Genomic DNA, 15060 nt, shown 5'->3' on the forward strand with positions numbered 1-15060 from the left:
GGTTATTTGAGTCAGAGCTGAGCATAACTCATGTTGCAATGTCTAAGACTTCTTCAATAATATGTGTTGCCAGTCCCCATCGTGATCACCTGAGTTGTGTTTAGCAATTATATACTCTTCGTCACTGATGATATCTCACAGATAGGCATTAGCATAGTCCCTCTTAATTATTAGCTGCTATAAATGGAAATATAACTTTACCAGTGGTTTATAGGCCTGGTCATTGGGCAACAGATAGGGGCTTTATGGATGAATCTCAGCAGTTTCTGGTCTGTGCCTCAGCAACCCTCCCCATTTCACCGTTTCAACAAGGCTGGGGTAACATATATGTTGCAAGCATTTAGTGTTGACGTCCTCTTTGGAGCTCCTGCAGGGGCCGGGGACCTCTTCAAGTTTCTCCTGGTGACCTCAAGGCTGTGAGGGGGCCTGGCATGCATTTTATATATATATATATATATATATATATATATATATATATATATATATATATATATATATATATATATATCCCTCTCCCAGTATCACGTTTGTTTCTGTCTTTATTTGCTCATTATTAATCATTCCCAAAAATCTTTTCCTTGATACTCATGACTTATGAGTCTAGTGTTCGGTGCCGTCTTTATTATTTCCTCCTCCAATGGGTATCATGATTAGGCTACCTACCCCTTTTCTAGGCCTGTGGTAATCTCTCTTTCCTCTATATAACATTGTTATAACATGCCTGGCAGTCACTTCCATATAAAAAAAATTCCAGTGATTCCATCTATTCTAGTCATCTTACTCCAGTATTCTTTTATAAATGATCTAATTTCTACCTTTTAAGTTCCTCTACCATCTATTTTCAGTTTATTCTTTGATTCATATCTTTCCCTTCAAGGTTCTTCAGTCTTTTTCATCCTTTAACCTTTCATTCCGGGGTAATGTACTGAGTGTAGTTATACGTGCTTGCAGCCACCCCAACCAGCTAACTTCTATTTAATAAGTCTGTATTAAACTCTGTACTTTCCTATATCGATGTTATGCTCTCTTAGCCAGTCTGTGCTGACCCCTTTATATCATCTTCCTTAATTTCCTCTGCCTCATTGTTTTATTTCCCTTTTATCTATCGCTAGTTTTACCCCGTACTTCCACTGCCTCCGTAATCATTTCCTCCGCCTCCTGTTGCCACTTTTCCCATTACCTATTGCTAGTTCTACCCAGTGTTCAGAGCAAAGAAGCTGCGTACCCCCCGCATCTATCGCTAGAGAGAGAGAGAGAGAGAGAGAGATGCCGTACGACACTCTGGGCAGCGGGCGGCACCACCACCACCTTTCGCTCGGCGCTCGTCGCTCCTCGGCCCAAAAGTCTCCCCTGAGCCCACTCGTCTCAAGTCAGTGTAATAGCCACGCTCGGGGGAGGGTGATTGCGTATGGTCCCTCGCCGGCTCTTTAGTGACCTTAGGAGTGAGGGAGACGAGACCTGCCCTTGTCGCTGGCCGTGTTGTGTGTGTTTATCTGTCATCGTCTAACTCGCTGTGGAGTGCCCGTGATGGAAAGAATCTCGTCGTAGGCTGGGTTGTGTGCGGCTCTTCCCTCGTTAATAAGGTAAAGTGTTGTTATTGCATTTAACGACTAACGGTCAGTCACGGCAGGTGCGTGTGCATGGTACTTGGGCGCGCTTTGAAATGGTAGCCACGAAGATAGTTGTTATCCCTCACTTTCCCGTGTTGTTTATTAGTTAAGATTGTTACGTGGTTGTCGTTGTAATGTTTTGTCTGTCGCGTGGTCTCAGTGATTATATATTGCAATCTCCCGCCATTTCGTTTTAAGTTGAATAGCAGTTTTGCATAAGAAATGAGATGCATGATGATGTTAAGATTGTTACGTGGTTGTCGCTGTAATGTTTTGTTTATTTTCATTTCGTGTGTTGTTTTTATTGTTTTCTGTCAATCCTTAACTTGAAAACCATAAACAAATTTCACCCCTCCTCAGTGACTGATTATTTCGTCAACTCAGGACAAAGGAACGTTTAACGATATAACTATATGACCTGTAGGACTCAGTCAACATTCTCTGTAAAGCAGATTCTCAGAGAAACGAAAATAATGACACAAAGGTAAAGACAGCCATGAATATTTTTTGGTCACATTCCCATGCATCATCATCATCATCATCATCATGCATCTCATTTCTTAGGCGACACAACCTTGTCGAGTCCGAGTTTAGAAGGAGCTTGCTTTATGTGATGCTTGGACTTATTTATGTTCCTTTAATCATTTATTTATTCGTGCATTTATTTATTTGTTTATTTTAAACTTGTAAGCACAAAAGTCTATCTATTTACTTATCTGTTTATCTATCACACACACACACACACACACACACACACACACACACACACACACAGTTTCTGGCGATGGCGGGTCCAGTTCGTGATCAGGCCGTGGTGAATCACACACACACACTTGCTGGCAATGACAAGTCCAGTTCGTGATCAGGCCGTGGTGAATCACACACACACACACACACACACACACACTTGCTGGCAATGACGAGTCCAGTTCGTGATCAGGCCGTGGTGAATCACACACACACACACTTGCTGGCAATGACGAGTCCAGCTCGTAATCATGCCGTGGTGAATCGCGCGCACACACACACACACACACACACACACACACACACACACACACACTTGCTGGCAATGACGAGTCCAGCTCGTAATCATGCTGTGGTGAATCGCGCGCACACACACACACACATACACACACACACACGCAAGATTGTTGACACTAGCTAATATTTTTGTTCAAGGTAAAGTTTGTGATGATTTTAAACCTAATTATTGTTATTATTATTATTATTATTATTATTATTATTGTTATTATTATTATTATTACTATTACCATTATTGCTATTGTTACCTAAAGCAAAACTGTCCACCACCATTTATACAAAAAAAAGGTGTGCTACTACTACTACCCCCACTATGACAAGTAACGTGTTTCAAGGTCGCTACTAAGGTCTGCAAAGGTGTGTGGGAGGCAGCGAGTCCCGCTTCACTGCCAGAGTTTCCTCCTTCCTCCAGTTGCTGAGTAATATAGTGAACAGGGGATTAGACGTAACCGTGGGGGGAGTGCGGGTGTCCGGGGGTGGGCGTAGTGGGCGTGTCAGTGTGTAGGTATAATGGACTTGTCGATGGGGAAGTGTGGTGGGTTTGTCCGTAGGTTGGTGTAAGTTGGTCCATGGGTGGGCATGGTGGGTTTGGCCGTGGGTTGGTGTAGTGGCTGTGTCCTGGGCTAATATACTGGCTGTGTCCATGGGCTGGTGCATGGACGTGTCCCAGGGTGGGCGTAGTGGCTGTGTTAAGATGAATATATAGTGACAGCTTTAATGGGCTGGTACAATAGACATACACGGGTGAAAATAGTTATTTATATATATATATATATATATATATATATATATATATATATATATATATATATATATATATATATATATATATATATATATATATATATATATATATATATATATATATATATATATATATATATGATAAACTGATTAATTGATTATTTATTCGTTTATTTCTTTGTTTATTTATTACTAGCAATGATACATTATGGTGTTATTTTTATTACTATATTTTGATATGCTCGTGTGTGTGTGTGTGTGTGTGTGTGTGTGTGTGTGTGTGTGTGTGTGAACAGACGTACCGACCGAGAGAAACAACATCGACTTTTCCGTTCTGTAATGGAGGCTGTGGGAAAATTATAAAATATCGTTTATTTCTTTATGGCCTTCGCTGGCTGGCTTGTGCAAGGCATCACAGGAAGGCGCGGGGCGGCAAGGCAGGCGTGGCGGCGGGGCGCGCACCCTGGGCCTCGCGTCACGTGGCAGGGGGTAACGCACCGCCGTAACAGAGACGCGGCCCGGCGCTATCTTTTAATTAAAACCCCGAACCAGGCTGATGACCTTGGGTGCTGGCACACCTCTCGGTCCCGCGGGAGACTCCTAGCACTAGCTTTTTTATTATCAGTGATGTATATATTTAAACACCATCATTTACCTGCGTCAACCCTCGCTTCAAAATGTATATGAAAACGGAGAGAATACTCTGTCCACGTCTGTACCGCGGCGCGGCGAGCAGCACTGTGCTGCTGGAACTAATAAGGTAAAAGTTTCCGCCCAGGATGCTGTGAGGCGGCGCGCCAAGGCCATGCAGCCCCAACACCGCCCACCACCGCCGCCGCCACTCTCAGGGGGAGACCAGGGGGCGAGGGAAAGGGTGAGGAAGGGGCAGCCACCGAGAAGGGAGCGGGTTTATTAAAGTAAGGATAAAGGAGAAGAGGAGGCAGCCAGGGAGAGGGAGGGGTTATAATAAAATGAACCTGACAGGCGGAGGTTGAAGTCCCAAACACCCGGGGTGTTACACCTGTTGCCCCTGCTGCTGCCGCCGTCTGTGTGGCTGACTTCATGACCACCAAGCACCGCTCTGGGGACCCTGTGCCTTAGACTTAGATAATTTTTGCAAGTCAACTTCACATTGTGAGTCTTTGTGTGTGTGTGTGTGTGTGTGTGTGTGTGTGTGTGTGTGTGTGTGTGTGTGTGCTGGCATGCGTGCGTGCGTGATTGCGCGACAGTTGCCCTTTGTTTATTTAATTGTTGTGTATTGATTAATTAATCAATAGATTGACTGACTTGTCTGGCCGCGAAGCAAGAAGGAACGCAGTGGGTGCTCGTTGTCCGCCGCGACGGGCGGTGAGTGGGCGCCGCCAGCCACTGTCTAACAAACAAGCAACCTTTTACTCGTGTTTTTCCCTCTCGTGTGGGCGGCAGTGTCCCTCGCAGCTCCCGGCCCCGCCCGCCCCGCCTTGTCCGCTTCCTAACGTGAGTGACGCCCCCGCCTCTCAAAAGAGCGACTTGGGGCGTCGCGCACCTCCAGGCGGCGTATCACGTCATCGCTATTGACGGTAATTACTGGGCCGCTGCTGGACAAAGGTTCCTTTTGCCTTCCTCCCTTTTGGCTGTTACCGCTCGTCGAGTCCGGCTCACGAGTCTGACCCCAGATGGTGGTGTTCCATTTAGTTTTTGTCCATCCTCGCCTCCCAACCCCAAACAGTAGATACACGGAACAGGAGCGTAGCGACACGGTAGTAGCGAAAAATATCAGAAGTAATAAGTTGTAGTAGAAAAAATATTAAGCTCAGAGACAATATGGTTTAGGTTGACACCGTGGATCTGCGGGCTTCTTGTTTCGTGTGCCCCGCCCCACCCCGGCCCTCAGACACTTCCATATCAGTGCAGTTCGTGTCTCAGCACTCACTGCATGTTTTGTGAAGAGTTTTGGGAGCGGGATTAATACATGCTGTGCACTAGGCATTGCTTGGCATGGCGCGGCATTATGGGCTATGACACGGTGGGAGTCCCAGCCTCGGCCACGGCGTCAGGTGTTGGAGAGCAGCCCTGAGGTGTGTTGCGGCGAAGAGCTGTCTTGTAAAGTGTTCCCTGGCACGGCTGGTGGCCTTTACTGTTCTGGCGGAAGCCCTTTGGCGAGTTAGGCCTGTTGGCAGCGCACGCCCAAGGGCCGGGCCGGGCCGGACCAGTCCGCGTAACGGGCTCAGCGAGGCCCTCCTTCCCCACCCCGGAGGGACTCACGCCGCACTCTGGCTCTCCTTCCCTCCCTCTTTCCTTGATTTTTTCTTCCTTTCTTGCCCTCTCTCCCAGCGCTGGGCGCTGGCCCGCCAAGGAGAGTGTAGGCCTTGAAGTCTTGCATGAGGTCACCAAACACGAAAATGTAGTTCACTTTTTTATTTTTTTCATTTCATGAAAATCTTGTACGGGATATGGATGAATTTAATATATATGTAGCATTCGACTGCATTGCATTTGACATCTAGGCATATGTATCATTTGATGTTTTATAATATCCACAAGTCTTCAAATCAGCGGTTACCCAAGGCCTGTCTGCTCTGCTGGGCTTGGCAAGGATCAGCGGTGGAGCTGGGGCTGTATGAGGGGGCCTATGGGGAGCAGTTATATTATGGGGTAGGGGGTGGGACACCAGTGGCTATACAGACATCTCTACTTTTACGCATAATATTGCAGTGGTTTTCTCTAAATTTCATATCACCCCCCCCCCCCCCACACACACACACACACACAATAAGCTACAATTATGGCAAGGCTTCCCGTTTTGGCCATCTTCAGCTGTGTCTTGTCGTTTGTTTTGTTTTTTGTGCCTCAAACTTATCATTTGTACTTTTTAAGACTAACTCGCTTTCAAATTTGGAAGAACTTTAATTAATTGTTTCTACAGGAGTGTCGAACGTTAGCCATATGAGAGAGAGAGAGAGAGAGAGAGAGAGAGAGAGAGAGAGAGAGAGAGAGAGAGAGAGAGAGAGAGAGAGAGAGAGAGAGAGAGAGAGAGAGAGAGAGAGAGAGAGAGAGAGAGAGAGAGAGAGAGAGAGAGAGAGAGAGAATATGTGAAAGTTGAAATCCCGCACTACACACACACTATAGTGGCGACGCGACGGGTCCCTAATATAAGGTTGTCTGGAGTAATTTATTCGTCTTTTTGTCCCGAAGTGCCTTTAACTCCTTCCTTTGGCGGCGTTCATTAGCGAAGTGAACACCTTTACGGGCCGGTGTCGTGGAGGCCGGAGGTGTGATGTGAATTATAACCGTTATCCCCAAGAACCCGGCCGGCAGTTTATTATGCTTTATTTTAAGAAGCGTTAGCAATCCAAGCGCTTAATTTATTCATAAGCTGTATTTAGGCCCAGAAAGATGAAATGTATTAACCCCGTGAACCATCCAGTATATAGTTTATTTAGATTTAAGTTTTAGAACCCTGAATAAAACACGATCTCGGTATATTTAGCTTTATCTCTTTAAGCCTGGATAATACACGAACTCAATTTATGTAGCTTTTTATCTAAAGGTCTGAGCAATACACGAGCTCAGTTTATTTGCTCTGTATTGTATAGGCTGTATACTTGGTAGCACAGCCCATGTAGTGCCAAGTTATAAATGTGTTTGAAACCGCAAAGATATATGCCGAGAAGGAACGTTGTGTAAGTGTTCAGGAGGGACAGGGAAGAAAGCAAGAAGCGCTGTTTGAGTATTTAAAAAGAACTGGAGAAGAAGTAAGCAATGTTGTGTTGTTTATAAAAGGGAGTGGGGAATAAGTAAGGCGTGTTGTGTTAGTATTTAGAGGGGACAGTGGAAGAGGTAAGGAGTGTTGCGTTAGTATTTAGAGTGGACAGTAGAAGAAGTAAGGAGTGTTGCGTTAGTATTTAGAGGGAACAGTAGAAGAAGTAAGGAGTAATGTGTTAGTATTTAAAGGGGATTGGGGAAGAAGTAAGGAGTGTTGCGTTAGTATTTAGAGGGAACAGTGGAAGAGGTAAGGAGTGTTGCGTTAGTATTTAGAGGGAACAGTGGAAGAAGTAAGGAGTGTTGCGTTAGTATTTAGAGGGAACAGTGGAAGAGGTAAGGAGTGTTGCGTTAGTATTTAGAGGGAACAGTGGAAGAAGTAAGGAGTGTTGCGTTAGTATTTAGAGTGTACAGTATAAGAAGTAAGGAGTAATGTGTTAGTATTTAAAGGGGATTGGGGAAGAAGTAAGGAGTGTTGCGTTAGTATTTAGAGGGAACAGTAGAAGAAGTAAGGAGTTTTGTGTTGGTATTTAGAAGAGATTGTGGAAGAAGTAAGGAGCGTTGTGTAACTATTTAGAGTGGACTGGGGAAGAAGTGGGAAGTAACGAGAGGAAGGAGAACAGGTATAGGAACATGGAGAAGGAGTTAGTCGAGGGTACGAGCTTAAAAGGGAAGGGAGTAACATAAAAAGAGCCATATTCTTAAACATTTCGGCTCCCAGTCACCTACATTTAACAAGGCTTTCGTAGGAGTTGTGGACATTTCCAGAGGCAGGTTTATGACCCTTGTGGTAGCTTGACAATGCCTCAGTACCGTGAACATGAAAAAACACTCCGGAGAACGTGTTTTATTTATTTTTTGGCCTTTAAAAATAATTGATGTGAGAGGCGGGAGCGTTTATACGAATTCCCGCCTAAGACAAGATCCTCGTATTGAGCTCTAGTCCCTGTCTCCGAAGTGCCCCCCCCCCCCCCCTCCTCCTCCGTCACCACCCGCGGCGCCAATAAGCAGGGTATTAGCTTGTTTGTTTGTTTATCGCTTCACTTGAGCCTGAGGGCCGAGGTAGGTCGCTTGCCGCCCGACCCGTTGGCCGGGCGGCATCAGCATGCAGGGAAGCACCTCGCTGTAGACAAGAAGCGACCGGGGAAAAAAAAATAACTGCATCAACCTGTTCAGTGTTTCCTGTCCGACCCACCCCATCGCGGACACCACTAATCATCATCATCATCTCTATCCTCCTCCTCCTCATCATCACCACCACCATCATCATCATCATCATCTCAATCGTTATTAGTTTCGGTAATTGTGTATCTTTATATTTCATTATGATTTTGACGTTTAGTGAGTGTCAGTGAAGGAAGGACAGACAAGAGGCGCTTGGTCTGACAGTTCAATCAAAACAGATAAAATAAAGGAAAAAATCAAGACAGAGAACGTGAGAGAGTTTAAAGATGAACACTTCAAACAATGTATGAAAATTAGCCTGTAAAATTACTTAATACAGAGTTGAGGAAATTGGAGCTATTGGAACTTGAGACAGAAAGAATGTAAAGTAGTTAGAATGGAAACTTTAGACAACGCAAAGGAAAGGATTTATGGGTAGAAAATTACGACGGAGAAGGAAAGGAAAATAAATGATGAAAAAAATAGACAACGTAAGGGAGTCAGGCATAAAATAAAACAGCACATTAATGAGTGAAGATGAAGGAAACTTTGGACAAGAGAATGGGAAGGAAGTTAAAAGTGAAAAAATAAATCGGGCAATGTAATGAAGTCAACCAAAAAAAAAAAGCTACATTGAGGAGTAGAGATGAGGGAAACACTTAACAGAGAAGAGAAGGAAGGAACGGAAAAGGGAAGGAGGAAAAAATAAGAACGTAATGGAGTCAATCAGAAAAAAACAGTAAAAGTGAAGATGAGGGAAACTTTAGATAGAGAAGGGAGGGGAATTAAATACAAAAGATATCTTACTGTAGGATTGGCTGCCGTGGATGGGCGTGGCGGCCGCGAGTGTGTGGGGCTGCGGGGGACGAGAGGGCAACACTCTTCCCCAACCCGACGAGAGAGAGAGAGAGAGAGAGAGAGAAGAGAAGATAGAAGGAAGAAAAAAATATAGAAAAAAAAAGTAATGAAGGAAAGAAGGAGAGAGAGAGAGAGAGAGAGAGAGAGATTGTCACTCGTCAGGGATCACAGATTATTATTTTTATTATCATTTCACGAGACCTTGGTACATATTTCTAACAATGGCTGACGAACAAGCCAAGCCTCCTCCGGTGTCCTCGGTCGTGGCTGCCTACCTGCGCCTCGTTGAAATTACTCTCGATAATGATAATGTTTTCTTTTTCTTTATTTTTTTTTACAGTAAAGGCAGCAGCTCAAGGGCAAAAGCAAAAAGAAAAAAAAATGAAAGCCCGCTACACACTCACATAAAAAGAGCCCACCAACTTATCTTCACTTGTCTTTCGTTGGGATCAGTATTCAACATGATTTTAGATTCAATGCAGATGTAAAGTTCCCTCAGGCTTCACTTTCTTTCGGTCGTCTAACTCGTTCACCTCCCCGTGGGTAGCGTTGCACCTGTGGTCTGGCGCACCTGCTCGTAGGTACCGTAGTCCCAGTGCTCAGGCAAGTGTGGCTAATTGTCTGTAGGGATTGTATATAGTCCCGCAGTCTTATGCACGGCTTGTCTGTGGATAGGGAATTAGCACCTTGTCAAAACTTACCTAGATTTAAATATATGACTAACTGGATTTTCTTCAACTTTTCATCTAATAGCCTGTAATCAAATCTCGGCTGATGTTTACTTAGGGTTTCTTCCTTATTTCTTGTCAAAACTACTGTGGATTTATAAATTTGAGTACCTGGATTTCCTGTAACTCCGTCTGCGAGCTTGTAATTGAACCTCGAGTGATGTTTACTTTGGGTTTCTTCCTTATTTCTTGTCAAAACTACTGTGGCTTTATGAATTTGACTACCACGATTTTCTGTAACTCCGTCTACGAGCTTGTAATCGAACCTCGGCTGATGTTTACTTCGGGTTTCTATATTTTTTTCCCCGACAATAATAGTTGGTCAGGGACGGAAGAGCTCATGGGCAGCGTGCAGGAAGGCGGCTCGGGGCGGCGGACAGTGAGTGCATTATCCATATTGACACAGGCCGGCGCGCGGGGCTGCCTGGCGCACGAGCAAGACTTATTAAACAACTTCCTTTTGTGACGCGTCTCACAGCAACGATAAACATGCTCTCCCGGATAACAGAATAAGATAACGCAGTAGCAGCTTGCAGGAAGGTGTAGGGGGATGAGTTGCGTGTGTTGACAGCCAGGGCGCGGGGCTGGCGGGCGCATGAACAGAGCACCGGCGGCGTTGACCTTCCCGCCCTCGTCCCTCACTCCCGGGCCACCCCTGGGCTGCCCGCTGGTCCTGGGGCACTGCACTGTTACCTGCTGGCGGGAGGGGCATTGAACAGGACAACAAGAGAGAGAGAGAGAGAGAGAGAGAGAGAGAGAGAGAGAGAGAGAGAGAGAGAGAGAGAGAGAGAGAGACGAAAACACACAGGTAAACACTAATTTTCATATCCATAAACGGCCTACACCCAGCCTCCAACAAAGACTTCGAGCAGACAGACATTGTGTGTGTGTGTGTGTGTGTGTGTGTGTGTGTGTGTGTGTGTGTAGTATGGGAGAGGTGAATGGTTTGTAATTAATACTTATGGTGAGGCTGCTGTAGTGGAGAACCGTTATTGTTATTATTATTATTATTATTATTATTATTATTATTATTATTATTATTATTATTATTATTATTATTATTATCATTATTATTATAAATCGTTTTAATTATCGTTATTCATATTACCATTTTTATTACTATTATCGTTGTTATTACGTGGCTGCGTTACCGATGTTTTCTGTGTTGTCTGTCCTTTGGTTTGATACTGATGTTGAGATAATATGATTCTCTCTCTCTCTCTCTCTCTCTCTCTCTCTCTCTCTCTCTCTCTCTCTCTCTCTCAAACACACACACACACTCACACACACACAAACAAACTCACACACGTTCCCACGACCATGTATACGTGGCTCATTTGTTGCTTGGCTGAGTGTGGCTTGGCTGACACACACACACACACACACACACACACACACACACACACAGACGAGTGGGCAGTCACGTGGGAGGGAGAGAGAGAGATTAGGGGGGAAAGAGAAAAAGGAAATAAGTTCTGAAATGATTTTGACTCTCTCTCTCTCTATCTACTATCTATCTATCTATCTATCTATCTCCCCCCCGTGACTGTCCACTTGCAGAAGGAAGACCCGAGCCGCCGCCGGTAAACACGGAAGAGAAAAAGCTAAACAAAACTTACTTAAGTGGTCGTGTTGGTTACCTCGCTTCCCACACGTCATTCCCCCCTCCCTCCCTTCTTCCTTCACTACTCCTTTCCTCCTCCTCCTCTCCTCACCCCCCCATTCCCCCACCTCCCCATCCCTTCCTCCCTCCCTCCCCCACCTTCCATCCCTTCCTTCTCACCTTCCCTCTCGCCCTCTTTTCTTTCACTTCTTTTTGGTCATTCTTGATTCCTTTCATTTTTCGTCTGTTGCTTTTTATCATTCTTCCTTTCGCCTTTTAGCTATCCCATTATTCTTTCCTTCAGTTTTTTCCTCCCTCCCTTCCTTCGTTCATTCATTCATTCGTTCATTCATTCCTTTCCTCCCCTGCTCTCATTTCCATTCGCCATCTCGCTCTTTTTCCTCTTTCTTTTTTTCTCTTTCATTCATGAATTCATCTAGTTATTTCTCCCTGTCTTTTTGCTTTCTCCTTTCCTTCGTTTCTCTTTTTTTATTATTAATTTATTTTTCTTCTTCCTTGCTTAATCTTTTGTTACTTTCCTTTTTTCTTTTCGCCTCATTTCCTTTCTTCCAATGCAATTTTATCTTTTTCTCCATCTTTCCTTCTTTTTTTTTCGTTTCCGTACATATTTTCTTCATCCTATTTCATTCCGTTTTTTTCCTTCCCTCAATTATCCTCATTCCATCCATCATTCCCTTCCTCACTCCTCTTTACTCCTTCCTTCTCTATCCTAGCTATTTCCCTTCCTTTATTTCTCTTTTCCTTCTTGTCGTCGTTTCTTCCATTCTTTTTTCGTCCTTCATTTGTTCTCATCTCCATCCCTTCCTTTTTACATTACTTCCTTCATCGTCAACATATTCATCTTTTACACCTTCTTTATTTCTTTGCTTCTTCCTTATTTCCTGTCTTCATTCATTCATTTTCCCTTCCATATAGCCGGGATGATCAATATCTTTAACTTTTTCTACCTCCTTTCCTTTTCTTGTCTTCCTTCCTTCATTTTCTCTTCCAAATAGCCGGGATGATCAATTTCTTCAGCTTTTTCTACCTCCTTTCCTTTTCTTTTCTCTTCCTTCCTCCTTTCTTTTCATTCATTCATTTATTTCCTTCCACATCTTTAGCTGCCTCTCCCTTTCCATCAGTCTTGTCTTCAGTATCAACTTCCTCTACCTTTTCTTCTTCATTTCCCCGTTTCCTTTCCTCTTTTCTTCGGTCATTCATTTCCTCCCTCCCGTTTCTCCTCTACCTTTTCTTCTTCATTTCCTCGTTTCCTTTCCTCCTTTCTTCGGTCATTCATTTCCTCCCTCCCGTTTCTCCTCTACCTTTTCTTCTTCATTTCCTCGTTTCCTTTCCTCCTTTCTTCGGTCAATTATTTCCTCCCTCCCGTTTCTCCGTTAGCTCCTTCCATACTTCGACCAGTCCCTTCTTGCCTCCCTCCCTTCCTCCCCTCTTCCTTTCCCACCTTCCCTCCCGCTTTCTCACCTTCCCTCCGTTCATCTAAGCGTGTGTGAGGGAGGGAAGGCGTAAAGCAGTATCTTCTGTGTGTTCAGTTACGTCAGAAGCAGTGAGAAAAATCCCTATAAATTCTCTCTCTCTCTCTCTCTCTCTCTCTCTCTCTCTCTCTTTTGTTTCGTTATTTTTTTTTCACCTTGGATGTGTGTGTGTGTGTGTGTGTGTGTGTGTGTGTGTGTGTGTGTGTGTGTGTGTGTTTGGCGGTTTCTCTTGATCGTGATGTTTTTCTAATTGTTCTTTTCTGTTTGTGTTGCTGCGTGTCGTGTAGATTTGTTTATTTTTGTTGTTGTTGTTGTTATTGTAGTGGACTGTTATTGTTCTTGTTGTGATCAGACCATGACGTTGTTGTTGTTCTTGTGGTGGTGTTGGTGGTGGTCAGTGCCGGTTCTAGCTTCTGATTCCCTAAGCTGGATCACTTTTGGACCCCCCCTCCCCCCTCTTTGTTCACATTTTTTTCTGTGTATTCACCCCAAAGCAATGTGAAGTAAATAACCTGCGCTGTATAATCCCTTACTCTCTTTATGAATTTGTTTGATATCATTACTAGTACAGCTTTTTTCTGGGGGTAATAATAAAAACACCATCTCGACATGCCCGATTTTTTCTTTTACGCATCTTGAAGCCCCCAGTGATCAGAGGCTCTTTTTATTACAGCAGAGGAAGCAGCTAAAGGGCATAAAAATAAGGAAACAATAACGAAAAAAAGCCCGCTATTCGCTGCTCCAAATTGAGCGTAGTGAGCTTATAGGAAGGGTCGGCACTGATGGTGGTGGTGGAGTTTTTGCTGGTGACTAGACAACAGGTGGATGCATTTACAGCGGAATAAAGTCAATTAGTCTGGTGACCGTAGTGTGTGTGTGTGGGGGGGGGGGGGGGGCTGCTGGAGGGATTTTGTCATTACTTTTAATGGTGGTGGTGATGGTGGTGTTAGTGGTGTTGTTGTTGATGGTAGAGGTAGGGGTAGTGGTGGTGGTGGTGGTGGTGGCAGTGATAGGGGTAATTTCAACGGCTTAGGCCATAAATAGTTATCCATTACACACACACACACACACACACACACACACACACACACACACACACACACACACACACACACACACACGCAAGTGACTGATATTCGTAATGAGTAATTTGATTTTACTTCCCTCCTCCTCCTCCTCCTCCTCGTCCTCCTCCTCCTCCTCCTCCTCCTCCTCCTCCTCCTCCTCCTCCTCCTCCTCCTCCTCTTCCTCCTCCTCCTCCCCACACTGACCCTGAAGAGAGTGACAGTAACGGCACAGTCACGCTGGTCTCACCATTCTCTCACGCATGGCTATGTTACGTGACGCCGGGTGAGAGAGAGAGAGAGAGAGAGAGAGAGAGAGAGAGAGAGAGAGAGAGAGAGAGAGAGAGAGAGAGAGAGAGAGAGAGAGACACAGATACATACATACATCATGACGACAGAGTGAGTGACTAACTGCTTTGCCTGACCAGTGTTATTAAAACCCGACTGACGGAACCTGAGAGTGAGTAGCAAAGACTGAATAACTGACATTTTACCGTCGCATGCATTCCCAGGCTGATGATGATGATGATAATTAAAATGTGTCTACGTGCTTGACAGAATGATGGACTGAAAGTGAAAGATAATGACGGACTGAACAGCTTAACTTTCTTGAGTGTTCCTTACCTGAAGCTGATGATGACTGTGATGTTTGACTGACTGACTGACTGAAGGTGACAGGGTAAGAAACACTGATTTACTGACTGACTGACCGAAGGTGAAAGAGTAAGAAGCACTGATTTACTAACTGACTGACTGATTCCTTGACTGACTGTGATATTGGTGATGACTGTGATGTTAGACTGATTGACTGACTGAAGGTGACAGAGTAAGAAACACTGATTTACTAACTGACTGACTGATTCCTTGACTAACTGACTGTGATGTTGGTAATGACTGTGATGTTAGACTGATTGACTGACATGCTTGCAAAGGGAATGATATATACTGACCGACTGACTGAATCCACGACTAACTGACTGTATACATTAGCCTCCATTTGTGTGACTGACT

At 44.5% G+C, this 15060-nt stretch overlaps 1 protein-coding gene across 2 annotated transcripts in view; it reads left to right on the forward strand.

Moving 5' to 3' along the window:
• Positions 1-1340: 1340 nt before the first annotated feature.
• The window catches only part of LOC127004430 (uncharacterized), a 138494-nt gene continuing 124774 nt past the window's right edge, over positions 1341-15060 (forward strand). Inside the window, exon 1 of one of the 2 annotated variants that reach the window (XM_050872114.1) lies at positions 1341-1583. The gene's annotated coding sequence lies outside the window, so the exon portion shown is untranslated. The remainder of the gene's footprint in view (positions 1584-15060) is intronic. The other variant, XM_050872117.1, reaches the window with a different exon arrangement.

The sequence above is a fragment of the Eriocheir sinensis genome, chromosome 28 (genome assembly GCF_024679095.1).
Source record: "Eriocheir sinensis breed Jianghai 21 chromosome 28, ASM2467909v1, whole genome shotgun sequence".
Classification (NCBI taxonomy): Eukaryota; Metazoa; Arthropoda; class Malacostraca; order Decapoda; family Varunidae; genus Eriocheir; species Eriocheir sinensis.